Source organism: Schistocerca piceifrons, chromosome 1 (assembly GCF_021461385.2).
Source record: "Schistocerca piceifrons isolate TAMUIC-IGC-003096 chromosome 1, iqSchPice1.1, whole genome shotgun sequence".
Taxonomy (NCBI): Eukaryota; Metazoa; Arthropoda; class Insecta; order Orthoptera; family Acrididae; genus Schistocerca; species Schistocerca piceifrons.
This window is the reverse complement of record NC_060138.1, coordinates 799,480,527-799,494,392: the sequence shown is the minus strand read 5'-3', so window position 1 is coordinate 799,494,392 and position 13,866 is coordinate 799,480,527.

The window sequence follows — 13,866 nt, the reverse complement described above, 5'->3', positions numbered from 1 at the left end:
TCTCGGCGTGATTGCGGTTTTTAACTGAGCTGATGATTCCTGTTCTACGCACAGTGTTACAGATGACATAATCGTCCCCTTCAGAAGCTCCGAGAAGTGGTTTTCTATCTGCTCGCTACTTAGTTAGCCCAGGAAGCATGCAACATTACATCATTTTTGGAGAACTTGAAGACAACTAGGTTAGTAGCTTAAATGTAGTACGCTAAATGGCATAGTCAGTCCTACTATAAACCAAAGTACTATCAGATATGTCCTGTGATTATAGAACAACGTGTATAATCTTTCGCATTCTTTAACCAAAAACTGAGCTCAGGAATAGATGCTGATTATGTAACGCTCGTTGCTTGTCAGCTTTCTGTGACAGTTACACCCATTACACTTTGGTACGGCCAGTGTACACCACAAAGAGCTACTAAGTAAGGATAGAGAACCGATAGCGAGATACACGCAAGTTTGTAGTCGAACAAGTTCTTTTCTATCCCTGCATCTCACTTTTTGAAGACACATGTTTTCGAATATCAGTTGACAGGAGTATAGCAGAATAATCATAAACCTTCTTCTCTGTAACTTGCACTCTTACCAAAGTTCCTATCATGTTAAAACTGCGTACCGAATCGGAACTGGAAATAGCCTTTTGCTGACCGATTGAGCTATACAGGCACGACTGCCTCAATGCGACAGTATTCCGAACTACTGCTGTTTCCCTCTGTGGTGGGCTTCGGCAGAGGTTGGGGTGTATTAGAAAGCTACTGGCAGAATTTAGGTATCTGGAAATTGACGAATCGTGCCTACACATCTCACTCGGTTAAAGCATCGCCTGCGAAAAGCAAAGGCTCAGTTTGATCCGCAATTCGATACACAGTTTAAGTATATCAGGAAGTTTCAGCAGAACATATAATTTTGTTACATGTGGGTATTGCTCGTGGGTGATCCTCATACATTTAATACTGTTAGTATTCGTGGCATCCGTAGGTTTATTTATGTCAGATGTACCGTATTTTACGGACTATAAGAGGCATTTTGTTCTTCGAAAAATTGTCTCCTAAATTCAGGTGCGTCTTATACTCGAAATTACTATAAAAATGTCCAGTGTTTGATTTTAAATTCCCACCAGTCTTAAAAAAGGGCCATATACTCGATGCCGCGGGAATCCTACCTATGGATTCAACTAGCAGCAGCAGCAGTGCACAGTTGCGACAAACATGAGTTGCGGGGATTCACAAGCTTGCTAACACTGTCTCCCTCCAACCCCGCCATCACAAACCCAGAACACTGTCTGGCCTATGATGCGTCATTGCAGTCTACGGTGCCAGTTAACTTGAATTAAAGTGATTTGTATTATCGGTAACAGTACAATATTTTTGTTAGTAGCTAGTTTCGTAATGGAAAAAATGAAAAGTATTCATATGACGCGGGCTATAAATTGAAAGTAATAGCTTATACATAACAACATGGAAACAGAGCAGCTGAGTGACGTTTCGACCCTACATCAATAGCAAAAACCAGTCACGATTGGCGGGCTAGTAAAGAAGAATTGAAAAAATGAGGGCTAAATGTACAAATAGAGAACTGAATGCAAAATGGCCAAAATTGGAAGATGGCATATTGACATGGATTCAAGGAACACGTCAAAATGACTTTGGAATTAATGAAAAAATGATTCAAATACACGCTCGTAAGCTAGCGCTACAGTGGAACTTAAGAGTGTTAAGGGTGGAGTTGGTTGGTGCTTCAGGTTTATGAAGCGCCATGGACTTAGCATGCGAACCAAAACCAAAATATTTCAGGAAATCCCACAAGAGTACGAAGAGAAAATATTTTCTTTCCATCGCTTTATTATTTAACATAAGAAAACCAGTGTGGAACGAAGCCAAACACGAATAGGGGTCAAACCCCTCTGACATTAGATGGCCGAGTAACGGAACTGATCCCATAAAAAGTGCTACAACTGGAAGTGTAAAAACAAGTGGACGTGAAAAAATACATTACACTGTTGTCCTTTCATGCTGTGCTGACGGCACTAATTTTAATCCAATGATCATTTTCAAGCGCAAAACAATGCAAACACCTGAAATATCGCTAGATATTGTTGTTTACGTACATGACAAGGGTTGACTGGACGAGGCTAGTATGAAATTATGGATTAATAGAGTGTGGGAGAGAAGGAAAGGTGCTTTATCGAAGAAGAGTTTTGCCGGCCGGTGTGGCCGTGCCGTTAAAGGCGCTTCAGTCTGGAACCGCGTGACCGCTACGGTCGCAGGTTCGAATCCTGCCTCGGGCATGGATGTGTGTGATGTCCTTAGGTTAGTTAGGTTTAATTAGTTCTAAGTTCTAGGCGACTGATGACCTCAGAAGTTAAGTCGCATAGTGCTCAGAGCCATTTGAAGAAGAGTTTTCTTAGATCAGTTTAGTAGCCATTTGAAAAATTCTGTGAAAGAGAAATTGAAACAGGGAAATACACAGCTTGCTGTTATTCGAGGAGGGCTTACTTCACAATTGCAACCGCTTGATGTCTCGATATATAAACCATTTAAAGTGTATATGAGAGAGAAATGGGACAAATGGTTGAAGGACGAAACCCAACATGAATTCATGCCGAAGGGAACCTTAAAACGACCTAGAATAAAAAAGTATGTCAGTGGATAAAACAGTCGTGAGTGAGAGAGTACATTAATGTTAAATCTTTCAAAAAGTGGGTCATAATTAACGCTCTCGATGGCAGTGAAGACTATCATATATACACTACTGGCCATTAAAATTGCTACACTAAGAAGAAATGCAGATGATAAACCAGTATTCATTGAACAAATATGTTTCACTAGAACTGACATGTGATTACGCATTTTGGGTGCATAGATCCCGAGAAATCAGTACCCAGAACAACCACCTCTGGCCGTAATAACGGCCTTGATACGCCTGGGCATTGAGTCAAACAGAGCATGGATGGCGTGTTCAGGTGCAGCTGCCCATGAAGCTTCAACACGATACCACAGTTCATCAAGAGTAGTGACTGGCGTATTGTGACGAGCCAGTTGCTCAGCCACCATTGACCAGACGTTTTCAGTTGATGAGAGATCTGGAGAATGTGCTGGCCAGGGCAGCAGTCGAACATTTTCTGTATCCAGAAAGGCCCGTACAGGATCTGCAACATGCGGTAGTGCATTATCCTGCTGAAATGTAGGGTTTCGCAGGGATCGAATGAAGGGTAGAGCCACGGGTCGTAACACATCTGAAATGCAACGTCCACTGTTCAAAGTGTCGTCAATGCGAACAAGAGGTGACCGAAACGTGGAACCAATGGCACACCACACCATCATGCCGGGTGATATGCCAGAATGGCGATGACGTATACACGCTTCCAATGTGCGTTCTCCGCGATGTCGCCAAACACGGATGCGACCATCGTGATGCTGTTAACAGAACCTGGATTCATCAGAAAAAATGACGTTTTGCCATACGTGCACTCAGGTTCGTCGTTGAGTACACCATCGCAGGCGCTCCCGTTTGTGATGCAGCGTCAAGGGTAACCGCAGCCGTAGTCTCCGAGCTGATAGTCCATGCTGCTGCATACGTCGTCGAACTGCTCGTGCAGATGGTTGTTGTCTTGCAAACGTCCCCATCTGTTGACTCAGGGATCGAGACGTGGCTGCACGATCCGTTACAGCCATGCGGATAAGATGCCTGTCAGCTCGACTTCTAGTGATACGAGGCCGTTGGGACCCAGCACGGCGTTCCGTATTACCCTCCTGAACCCACTGATTCCATATTCTGCTAACAGTCATTGGATCTCGACCATCGCGAGCAGCAATGTCGCGATACGATAAACCGCAATCGCGACAGGCTACAATCAGACCTTTATCAAAGTCGGAAACGTGATGGTACGCACTTGTCCTCCTTACACGAGGCATCACAACAACGATTGACCAGGCAACGCCGGTCAACTGCTGTTTGTGTATGAGAAATCGGTTGGAAACTTTCCTCGTGTCAGCACGTTGTAGGTGTCGCCACCGGCGCCAACCTTGTGTGAATGCTCTGAAAAGCTTATCATTTGCGTATCACGGCATCTTCTTCCTGACGGTTAAATTTCGCGTCTGTAGCACGTCATCTTCGTGGTGTAGCAGTTTTAATGGCCAGTAGTGTATTAAGAGGACAACTATGAGGACGAAGCGAGAGAAGAAGAAGAAAGTTCAGATGACGATTTTCAGGGATTTTAAAGGTCAGTTCGGTTTTATAAACTAAGTTTTTTAGTATGGCTTTGAATCTAATAATAAAAATAGTGAAAATGTTATTTTTTAAAGAATTTTTTAAAAATTAAGATGCGTTTTATAGTTCGTAGCGTCTTTCAGTCCGTAAAATACGGTAAAAGAATCTTTAAAAATGCTATGGCTGCTGTTCTGTGGTAACAGTCTCTCATTACTTTGTGTCTAAAGACCAGGTGGCTGTGTAGTTTTACCGTACAGTATCGCACTATTTCGTCAGTTTTGATGATCTTCACCTCGTTCTTTTGCAAGAGGTATCTGAGTGGCTTAGCGCGTTCAGTAGTAAGTGCAAGCACGGATTTAGCTACTCTTAGATTTTTTGAATGCGCACCTGGTCAAGTTGTACGTAACTAGTACTCTTGCGGCGGCGTGATCTGTTCGCAGTTGCTAAGTTTAGTACAGTCTCCCTTGGAAACCGGGCAAAGGCAACCTCCGTTAAAGCTCCAGATAAACTCAAATGAGAACAAGATCCGACATTAAGCAGAAGAGCGCTGATTAAGTGAAGGGACAATGACATCAAACAGCAGATGACAGTGAAACACAGAAAGTAACAGTAATTAAGTATAGTCAGCAGATGATCAAACTGAAGGCTGCAAGGCGAAAACAAATGACCTATCTCAGATTTAAGCTCTCTTTCCGAAAATGATACTTAGTTGCGTAGGATATGGAGTGCGAATGCAGTATAATCATTGCGACAGTGAACTAAGTCAATGCACCCTTCCAACGTCTTCTAATAGTCTGGGCAAATGTTAATTTTAATAAGTGACTCATTTTCAGCTAAAATATTTTTATATTTAACAAGAAAGACTAAATTCTCTACAGCTTTGATCCTAACGATTTTTTTATGTCATTGCACCTTTTTGCAGATAGAGCTTATGGAAATTACAGTAACCAGTGATACAACGCGTTGCCGAATAACTTCCAAATTTTTATCGCTTATCCGGTTTAATAACGCAATTAAAGATACTGCTTCCCTTGCAGGACTTATTCTTCCACTTGCACATTGGATTCTCTAAGCACTATTTTAAAAATAATAAATAATGAAGAGGAAGACGTTGGAGGGACAAAATATGTAATGGGATGCCTGTCTGTAACATGTAAATAACACTTTTTTTTATTATGTATAGAAGATGAATAACGTTCACAAGCGCTACATACTTTAATCAAAAAAAAGTATCGGTATTTTTATTCTGGAAGACCCGAGAAACGCGGGATTCCCTTCCTCGACACCCTTTGTTCGCCTGCTAAAGGCCTAGGCGGTGCCAAGCAGTTTCTTCCGGCCAGTCATTACCATTTTAAAACTTTTTACTCCCACGAAAGACATTATGAAATGGTGTCCGCCAAGTCTCATCACAACATCTGAAAGTGCAGAATTAATCTCCATTCGGTAGGATATATCGGCCCTTCAGATAGACCGTCTGATCTGAAGTTACCATATTAAGTTATTAAAAAGCACCCCGTCTTCAGGCCACGAGTGGCCTACCGGGACCATCCGACCGCTGTGTCATCCTCAAAATTCATAAACGTAAGTTATGAAAAAAGAGTCACAATTACTAATAGCAACGTTTATGGAGCGCCCGCTGCCTAGGAAGGTTATTCCATAAGGCGGGGAGACACTTCTCATACTTTCACTGCTAGCCAGCTCTGTAACGAAAATTTAATGTGTTATGTTATTCCCTTTTGAAACGATGGCTTTCACTTTTTGTGTGTCGTGCTCTTTTTCTGATATTACAACAATTACTCCGGAAAATTAAATACTCTATTGAAATTTAAAAGCGTGAGATGGAGAAAATCTTGTCAATATTGCTTTAATAATCTGTCTGTTACATTAACACTGTGCTACATACCAATAATCAGTAAGTGAAATCTAATCAAGCAAAATTATTGGCCAAAACCAGTGATAAGTTAAATATATTTGGATATTGATGCTACTGGTAGCTCATTTCCATTTTCAGGACAGATACAGTTGTTAAGACTCTAACGAAACACAGTTAATTTGTAAATAGTCGACGTTCTTCTGTTGCAAGGTACAGGAAGATGCTCGACCGACGAAGTTGACTCGTACCTTACACGCTAATGCTAATATATGGAATTTTACTTGACATAGCATTCTGTAACTGAAGAATTAACACTATGTTGCAAACATGTTTAATATACGGGGTTATTCTAAATGATGGAACCATTTTCAAAAATTCGTACGTATTAAAGTACAAATCCAAGATAAACAAGCTTTATACCAATGAAAAGAGGGAGTTTCAAAGTTTTTGGTGGGCGGCCGGCGGGAGGTGATGGTTACAGAATCGGCCGGTAGAGTTCGCGTGGCAATAGCGCCGTCATTCCGTTTCACTGTCAGTTGTAAATGAGATGGCAACTGTGGAGCACAAAGTTTTACATACGGTGCCGTATGTAATTTTACTTCTGTTCGAAACAGGCTTATGTCTGAAGTTATTTTATTGGTCTTAACGCAGCTGCTGGGCTAAGACATTTTTGATTTATTAATGTGTACGACTTCTGAAGAAGGCTATATTATTATAGCAGAAACCATGGTCAAGGTTTAAAACATAATTTAGTGCAACTTCGGGCTGTTTTTCATTCGAGACAATTTCATAATGGTTTCTGTTGTCGCTGCCATGATGAAAATAATAATTACAAATTATTACAAATTATTAAATTCATTAAACTGATATCAAACATTATGAAAAAACTGAAACTTCCTCTTTTCACTAGTATAAGGCTTCTTCATTTTGGATTTGTACTTGAATAAATATGAAGTTTTGAAAATCAGTCCATCATTTAGAATAACCCTGTATTATACAACATTTCGATGTGTAGAACTTGAAATATTTATAAATACCGTACAGAACATAACCTAATGTCTAGAAACAACGAAAATCGTAGAAAATGGCGGAAACTGCTTATGGAGTCTCTAGGGCGCTGAAATGGAAAAATTTTTGACAATATTGCTTTAATAATCTGTCTGTTACATTAACACTCTGCTACACACCAATAATCAGTAAGTAAAATCTAATTAAGCAAAAGTATTGGCAAAAACCAGTGTTAAGTTAAATATATTTGTATATTGAAGCTACTGGTAGCTAATTTCTTTCATGTGATTCTAAAATCAGTCTCTAGATTGAAGTACCGACGAGAAAACATCATGCGTTCCTAGGTACACTGTTCTCTACACCAGTGGTCCACAACCTGGGGGCTATTACCTCCTGAGAGGTAAAATGAAATTTTCTGAGGGGTAAAAACAATAAAAGTTTGATAGTGTTTCAGAAATGGAAGTAAATTATTTTTAAAAGAACTTTCTAATACTGATTATATAAGTTATCAATAATTACTTCTTTCTCAAATTACTAGCGTTAATAACACTGCAGTAGAGATTACAAGTTCTCAAATATACCATCAATTACGCACATACTTTGTGCTTTGTACCATACATTGATGATGGTAAAAGTGAGATGCATACAGAACGATTGCTGAATATCTCATGAAAATGACTTTTCCGGTTTTTAGATAGTTTCTGCAAAAGACCGGAAATTGTTTCATTAATCGCTTAGAGACAGATAAATGAACTAATTGACAGCACGTCAAACACAAACTAAGCAAGGGCTACTAGATTGCTGTGCACATTATTATTATTATTATTATTATTATTATTATTGTGATTAGAGAGGTCAGACACAAACCATTGACAGCCTGAAGGCTTCCAGTTTCTATCAATACAGAAGTAAGGAGTCCAGCAATCAAGTGCTTTACAGACAATGCGTATAGCGCATACATTTTAACATAGTTGGATTTAAATGGGGATGGGATGCAGGTGAGGCAAATGGCCAAGTGCTTTACAGACAATACGTATAACGCATACATTTTAACATGGTTGGATTTAAATGGGGGTGGGATGCAGGTGTGGCAAATGGTCCTAGGGAGAAGAGTAGAGTGGGGGGAGCGTGTTTTTTAAGATGTGCATACCCTCACTGTGGATAGTTAGCTTTGCTAATCTAATACACACACACACACACACACACACACACACACACACATACACACACACACTCACTCACACTCATACTACCCGAATACAATACAGGGAAAAGAAATGTAGCATTCCAGATTTGTAGATGTGAAAGTAGACTTCTGAGTTTTATAGCAGTGCAAATAAAAACAAGGAACTGAGTAGATTTTGAGCATGATTCATGACCTGCGCTGACTGAGAACCATTCCAGTATGAAGAAGATTGTTAAAGAATACTGATTGTCTCATTGGCTCGTTAGTTCATAGCTTAATGAAACTCCCACTGAAACTATACATCATCCATCTTTCATCATTTTAAAAAGGAAAGTGTTCAAAGAAAATCTTCTTTCATTTAAAAGTTTAGTTAGGCGCTAAAGCTGGTAATGGTGGGGCAGTGGCTTGTTGGGAGGGGGGGTCGTGATGAGGGAGGGGGGCACTAGCTAACACGTCATTGCTTAGTTAATTCTCTTGAATTGTGCTTGTGGTATGTCTTACTCGACGAATATTTTTATCTGAAGCAATTATATTCTTTGGGGTGATAAAATGTCTACCGTCATGTGAAAAGGGTTGTGCCCATGAAATAATCGAGCGTTAAAATTTATATTTTCACAAACGAACTGAGAGAAGCATTATCCATCAACTTTCTAATCGTGATAGCTGTTACTTAAAACGTAAAGCTTCGTTACCTTTTGTAACTCAAGGGGATCATATTTGTTGTAAGTACGAATGACAAACCATCCTGCACCGATGAAAGAAATTTGACCTCGTATTACTCATAATAAAAATGTTCAAATGTGTGTGAAATCTTATGGGACTTAACTGCTAAGGTCATCAGTCCCTAAGCTTACACACTACTTAACCTAAATTATCCTAAGAACGAACACACACCCATGCCCGAGGGAGAACTCGAACCTCCGCCGGGACCAGCAGCACAGTTCATGACTGCAGCGCCTCAGACCGCTCGGCTAATCCTGCGCGGCACTCATAATACAGGGTGTTTATAAATGAATATGGGGATTTTAACGCTTTATAATATTTATTACATTAAACTTACAGTTATAAATGATATGTCAAATGAAAGAGCAACTTAAATAGTTGTGTTTGGTACCAATGCGCTTGCGCAGCGGGCAATGTTTCCGCCCCAATCCGCTAAACAGCGGCAGCAGCGAAGATGGCGACTAATGAACAGAAAGCGTTTTATGTTTTGCAGTTTGTAAAGACCGAATATGTAGTTACTGTGCAACGTGCATTCCTGCTGAAGTTCGGTTGTGATCCTCCAAGTGATAATAACATTCGTAGATGGTATCATCAATTTGAAGATACTGGCTGCCTTTGTAAAGAGAAGAGCACCGGACGACCAAGAGTTAGTGAAGAGACTGTTGAGCGAGTGAGAGAATCGTTCACTCGTATCCCAAAGAAATCAGTCCGGAAGACTAGTCGTGAATTACAAGTTCCCGTGTCGACTGTTTGGAAAGTTTTAAGAAAATGCGTACATCTACGTCCTTACCGTTTACAGTTATTACAGGCTCTACAGCCGGCAGACCATGGACTATGTGCCAACTTCGCTAACGAAATGTTGTTTCATGACGATGAAGATTTTCTGGGTCATGTTGTCTTCAGTGATGAATCGACCTTTCACCTTAGTGGACATGGTAATATACATAATGAGCGCATCTGGGGCTCAGAAAATCCTCACGAGGTGGTACAAATGCAACGAGATTCCCATAAAGTGACTGTTTTTTGTGTCGTATCCCAGCGGAAAGTTTATGGGCCTTTCTTTTTTGGCGAACCTACTGTAACTGGCACTTCTTACCTTGATACGCTACAGCAATGGCTCTTCCCTCAGTTGTAAGAAGATGAGCCAGAGAACTTGATTTTCCAGCAAGATGGTGCGCCACTTCACTGGCATAGTGAAGTACGTGATTAGTTGAACTTCAGTGTACCCAAGCGCCGGATAGGCCGCAAGGGGCCCAAATACAGGGCTTGCTTTGCATGGCCTCCACGTTCACCCTACCTAAAGCCATGTGATTTGTTTCCTTTGGGGCTTCATCAAGGATCGTGTGTACGTGCCTCCTCTACCAGCAGACCTCCCTGAATTAAGAAACCGGACTGAAGTAAAAAAAAAAAAAAAATGGTTCAAGTGGCTCTGAGCACTATGGTACTTAACTTCTGAGGTCATCAGTCTCCTAGAACTTAGAACTACTTAAACCTCTGTCCAGCGGAATATTATAATAAAACTCTTCCGACTCCTCACTTTTTTCAGAACCGTCTTTCAGAACAACCAGTATGCGGAAATCACTTAACCAGAGAATAAGTTTAATGCGAAAAAGCCGTGGCTCGCCGGACTGTTGGGAAGCTATGTCTAGAAGTTTACGTTTCATTTCTGCATCATGTTCTACGTTTTTTACTGTACATATGTCAAGTTCATCGCTCTCCGTGTGGTCCAGTTTTTCACTGAGCATCCCGAGCGGCAGAAGGGATAACGCGTAGTGTCAAAATACAAAAATTATGACTATACGGAAATCGAGTGCACCCTTTTTAACGAATCACGCAGCACGATAACTTTAAGAAGTAGCACGGACGTAGCCATTTTACAGAACTCTCGACACTTGTCTTCAGCTTTTGTGTAACATGCATATAAATAACGAAATCAAAATTAGATTTATATCATCACAGTTATGCCCCACGCCGAGAACCTGTCAAGAGAACGTATCGCTTTGCGCAGCTAGTGAAATGTAATACGTCCTACTGTTAGCAGGACAATGCAGAGCTGAATAACCAGCAACCGACTGTTTAAGTAGCACCACATGCTACATAAGCAGTCAGTAGCATGCCAAGCAGTAGGAATCCAACTTTTGAACGACGAAGGATTTGTAACAAAAGATGGGTCTTCGAAAAGAAAGTTCTGAGAAAAATCAGGGGCACAGTTCGAAAAGTCTGCTAGAACGCGAAAAGAATTCGAAAACCACGTGGAGAAGTAATCTGACGTTTCTTGGATGCCATTGCAAAATGAACGAAACTATATAAACCAAACATATATTCAACTATCTCTAGACGGAAGGTTCAAAATGGTTCAAATGGCTCCGAGCACTATGGGACTTAACTTCTAAGGTCATCAGTCCCCTAGAACTTAGAACTACTTAAACCTAACTATCCTAAGGACATCACACACATCCATGTCCGAGGCAGGATTCGAACCTGCGACCGTAGCGGCCGCGCGGTTCCAGACTGTAGCGCCTTTAACCGCTTATCCACCACGGCCGGCTAGACGGAAGGAAAAAGCATTACATCACGGATTAATGAAGTTAGGACAGATTTAGAAAAGTCGAACCTCAGAGAGTCTCAGGCGTTAAAAAGACGTACGTTTGGAATCAAAATGCAAAATTTGGTAAAGATTAAAGCTGAAACAAAATCTAAGAGAAATGGACGACAATGGAGAGAAGAGCAAAGAACGCAGGAAGTTCACATATGGACGGGTAGTGGAGGCAGAGGAAACTCCAGACAAAGGAAAAGAAAAAAAAATTTGTGTAATCATAAATGATTCGATCGCTTTTTATAATAATAATAATAAGCAACAATAAGTGAACTGGTAAAACACCAAGAACCCATGATCTACAGCGTGCTGGTGTACGTGCTGGGCAATAGTTTATCTCATTAGTCTTGCAAAATCCCATAAGATTTATTTTATTAGCTAGGATTCTAATGAAATTTGTATCTTTATTTGATCAAGGTCGCATGAGGAGAGACGGAATAACGGAGGTTGGGGGTTGGGAAATAAGAAACACTCTGAGAAAGAAAAAAAAAGAAATACGCACCATGAAGGAATTATTCGAAGGGGATGGACATCGGTAGATACGATGCTTACAGTTTCAGAAAAATTGGATGATTTATTCAACGGAAAGAGCGTCACAAATTGAGCAAGTCAACAGCGCGTTGGTCCACCTCTAGCCCTTGTGAAAGCAGTTATTCGGCTTGGCATTGATTGACAGAGTTGTTGAATGTCGTTCTGAGGGATATCGTGCCAAATTCTGTCCCATTGGCTGCTTGCATAAGGGCCAGAGGTGGACCAACGTGATATTAACTTGCTCAATTTCTGATACTCTTTCTCCTGAATAATCTCCCACGTTTCTGAAATTGTACTCATTTGTCTGTCTGTATACGTACATCACATCTACGGATGTCCGTCCCATTAGGATAACTCCTTCGTGGTGCTTAGTTTTTCTTTGTTTAGTCATTTATTTATTTTGTTAGAGTGAAATTCAAGTTGGCTCTTGTTATGCTTGTAATGTAACTATAGAAGTGTTATGCTGTACGAACCTTGTTAAAGTCTATTTTGAACGTCTATTTTGAGAATGTTATTGGTATGAGTAAAGAAGAAATTATATCTGTTTTTTATGTAGTGTATTATTAATTCGCGGTGTAATGAAGCTTTGGTTGCCGACTGAGGCTGGCACACAGTCCCCACTGAGCAACGTGAAACCTGCAGGGTGTGCTCTTTTCCTGGTACGGGCAACTAGGACTAAGTTGGAAAAGGAAACCTGGAATCTTGATTCATGTTGCCTGCAGCGAACTCAATCATCTCAGGTAAATAGCGTTACAAAGCCTCCAGCATGCTCGTGACACTTCGTTCCCTCATCCCGCTAAATCTAAAATGTGCTACGTTTTAAATAATCCCCGTCGACAAGTCGTTAAAAGCTAATGCCGCAATTTATCGGGACGTGGCGAAACCGCAGCCGACAGCACCGAGTTGTGGCGGAGAGCTGGCGGTTGGATCTTTTTACACGGACCGGAGGGCCCACCCACGCCAGTCTGCGACGCTCTCTGTACCGGCGCCACCCACTGCAGGCCGGATCTAGGACCGCCCACTCTGCCGGCCGGGGTGACCTACGACACGGCGCCATCGACTTTCTCCGGTCACCGGGCTCCTCCTAACTTCGCTCAGAAAATTCTACACGTCTGCTGCTGGCCGTGAAAATTGCCACCAATCTTCTCTCTACCTACTAGGAGCGCAAATAAATGGCTTATGTGCGTTCCCTCTTCTGCCAAAATCTTTTGCATATTCTTGCAGAAGTTTCCTTTACATTCTCCTGACCGCCTTTCAAAATACCTAGCGTTGGTCTTTTCATAAGTCATTTGTTGTTGATTAGAGTTCAGTAGAGAAGAAAAAATGTACAGGTTCTTCCACAGTTCGTACTATGGGCTCGTAGTGACAGTAGGGGGAACTTAAAAGGTAAAATTTTGATAATAAATCTCTGTCCTTGAACGTACTGTTCGGATATAAAATAATTTTGAAGATTTCAAATTTCTGACTTCACGATACGCCTACAAACTGGGAAGATAGCGCCGTTGTCAGTCCCTGTTGTAATTATGACATCAAATGCCATTTTCGTATGGCTGGCAGAACAGCAGCGACAAATTGGTACGTTCGCAGTGACGACAGTTGACTCAGGGGCGCCAAGGCAACACAGACTCTAAGGAAGGACTCGGCGCTTGTTCGTGACGTCACGTCAGCTAGGCACGGCGAACGCCAGGTCTGTTGCAGGCAAACTCATAATGGTGGTGTCTCCCTCCCTGACACAGGAAAATGTGA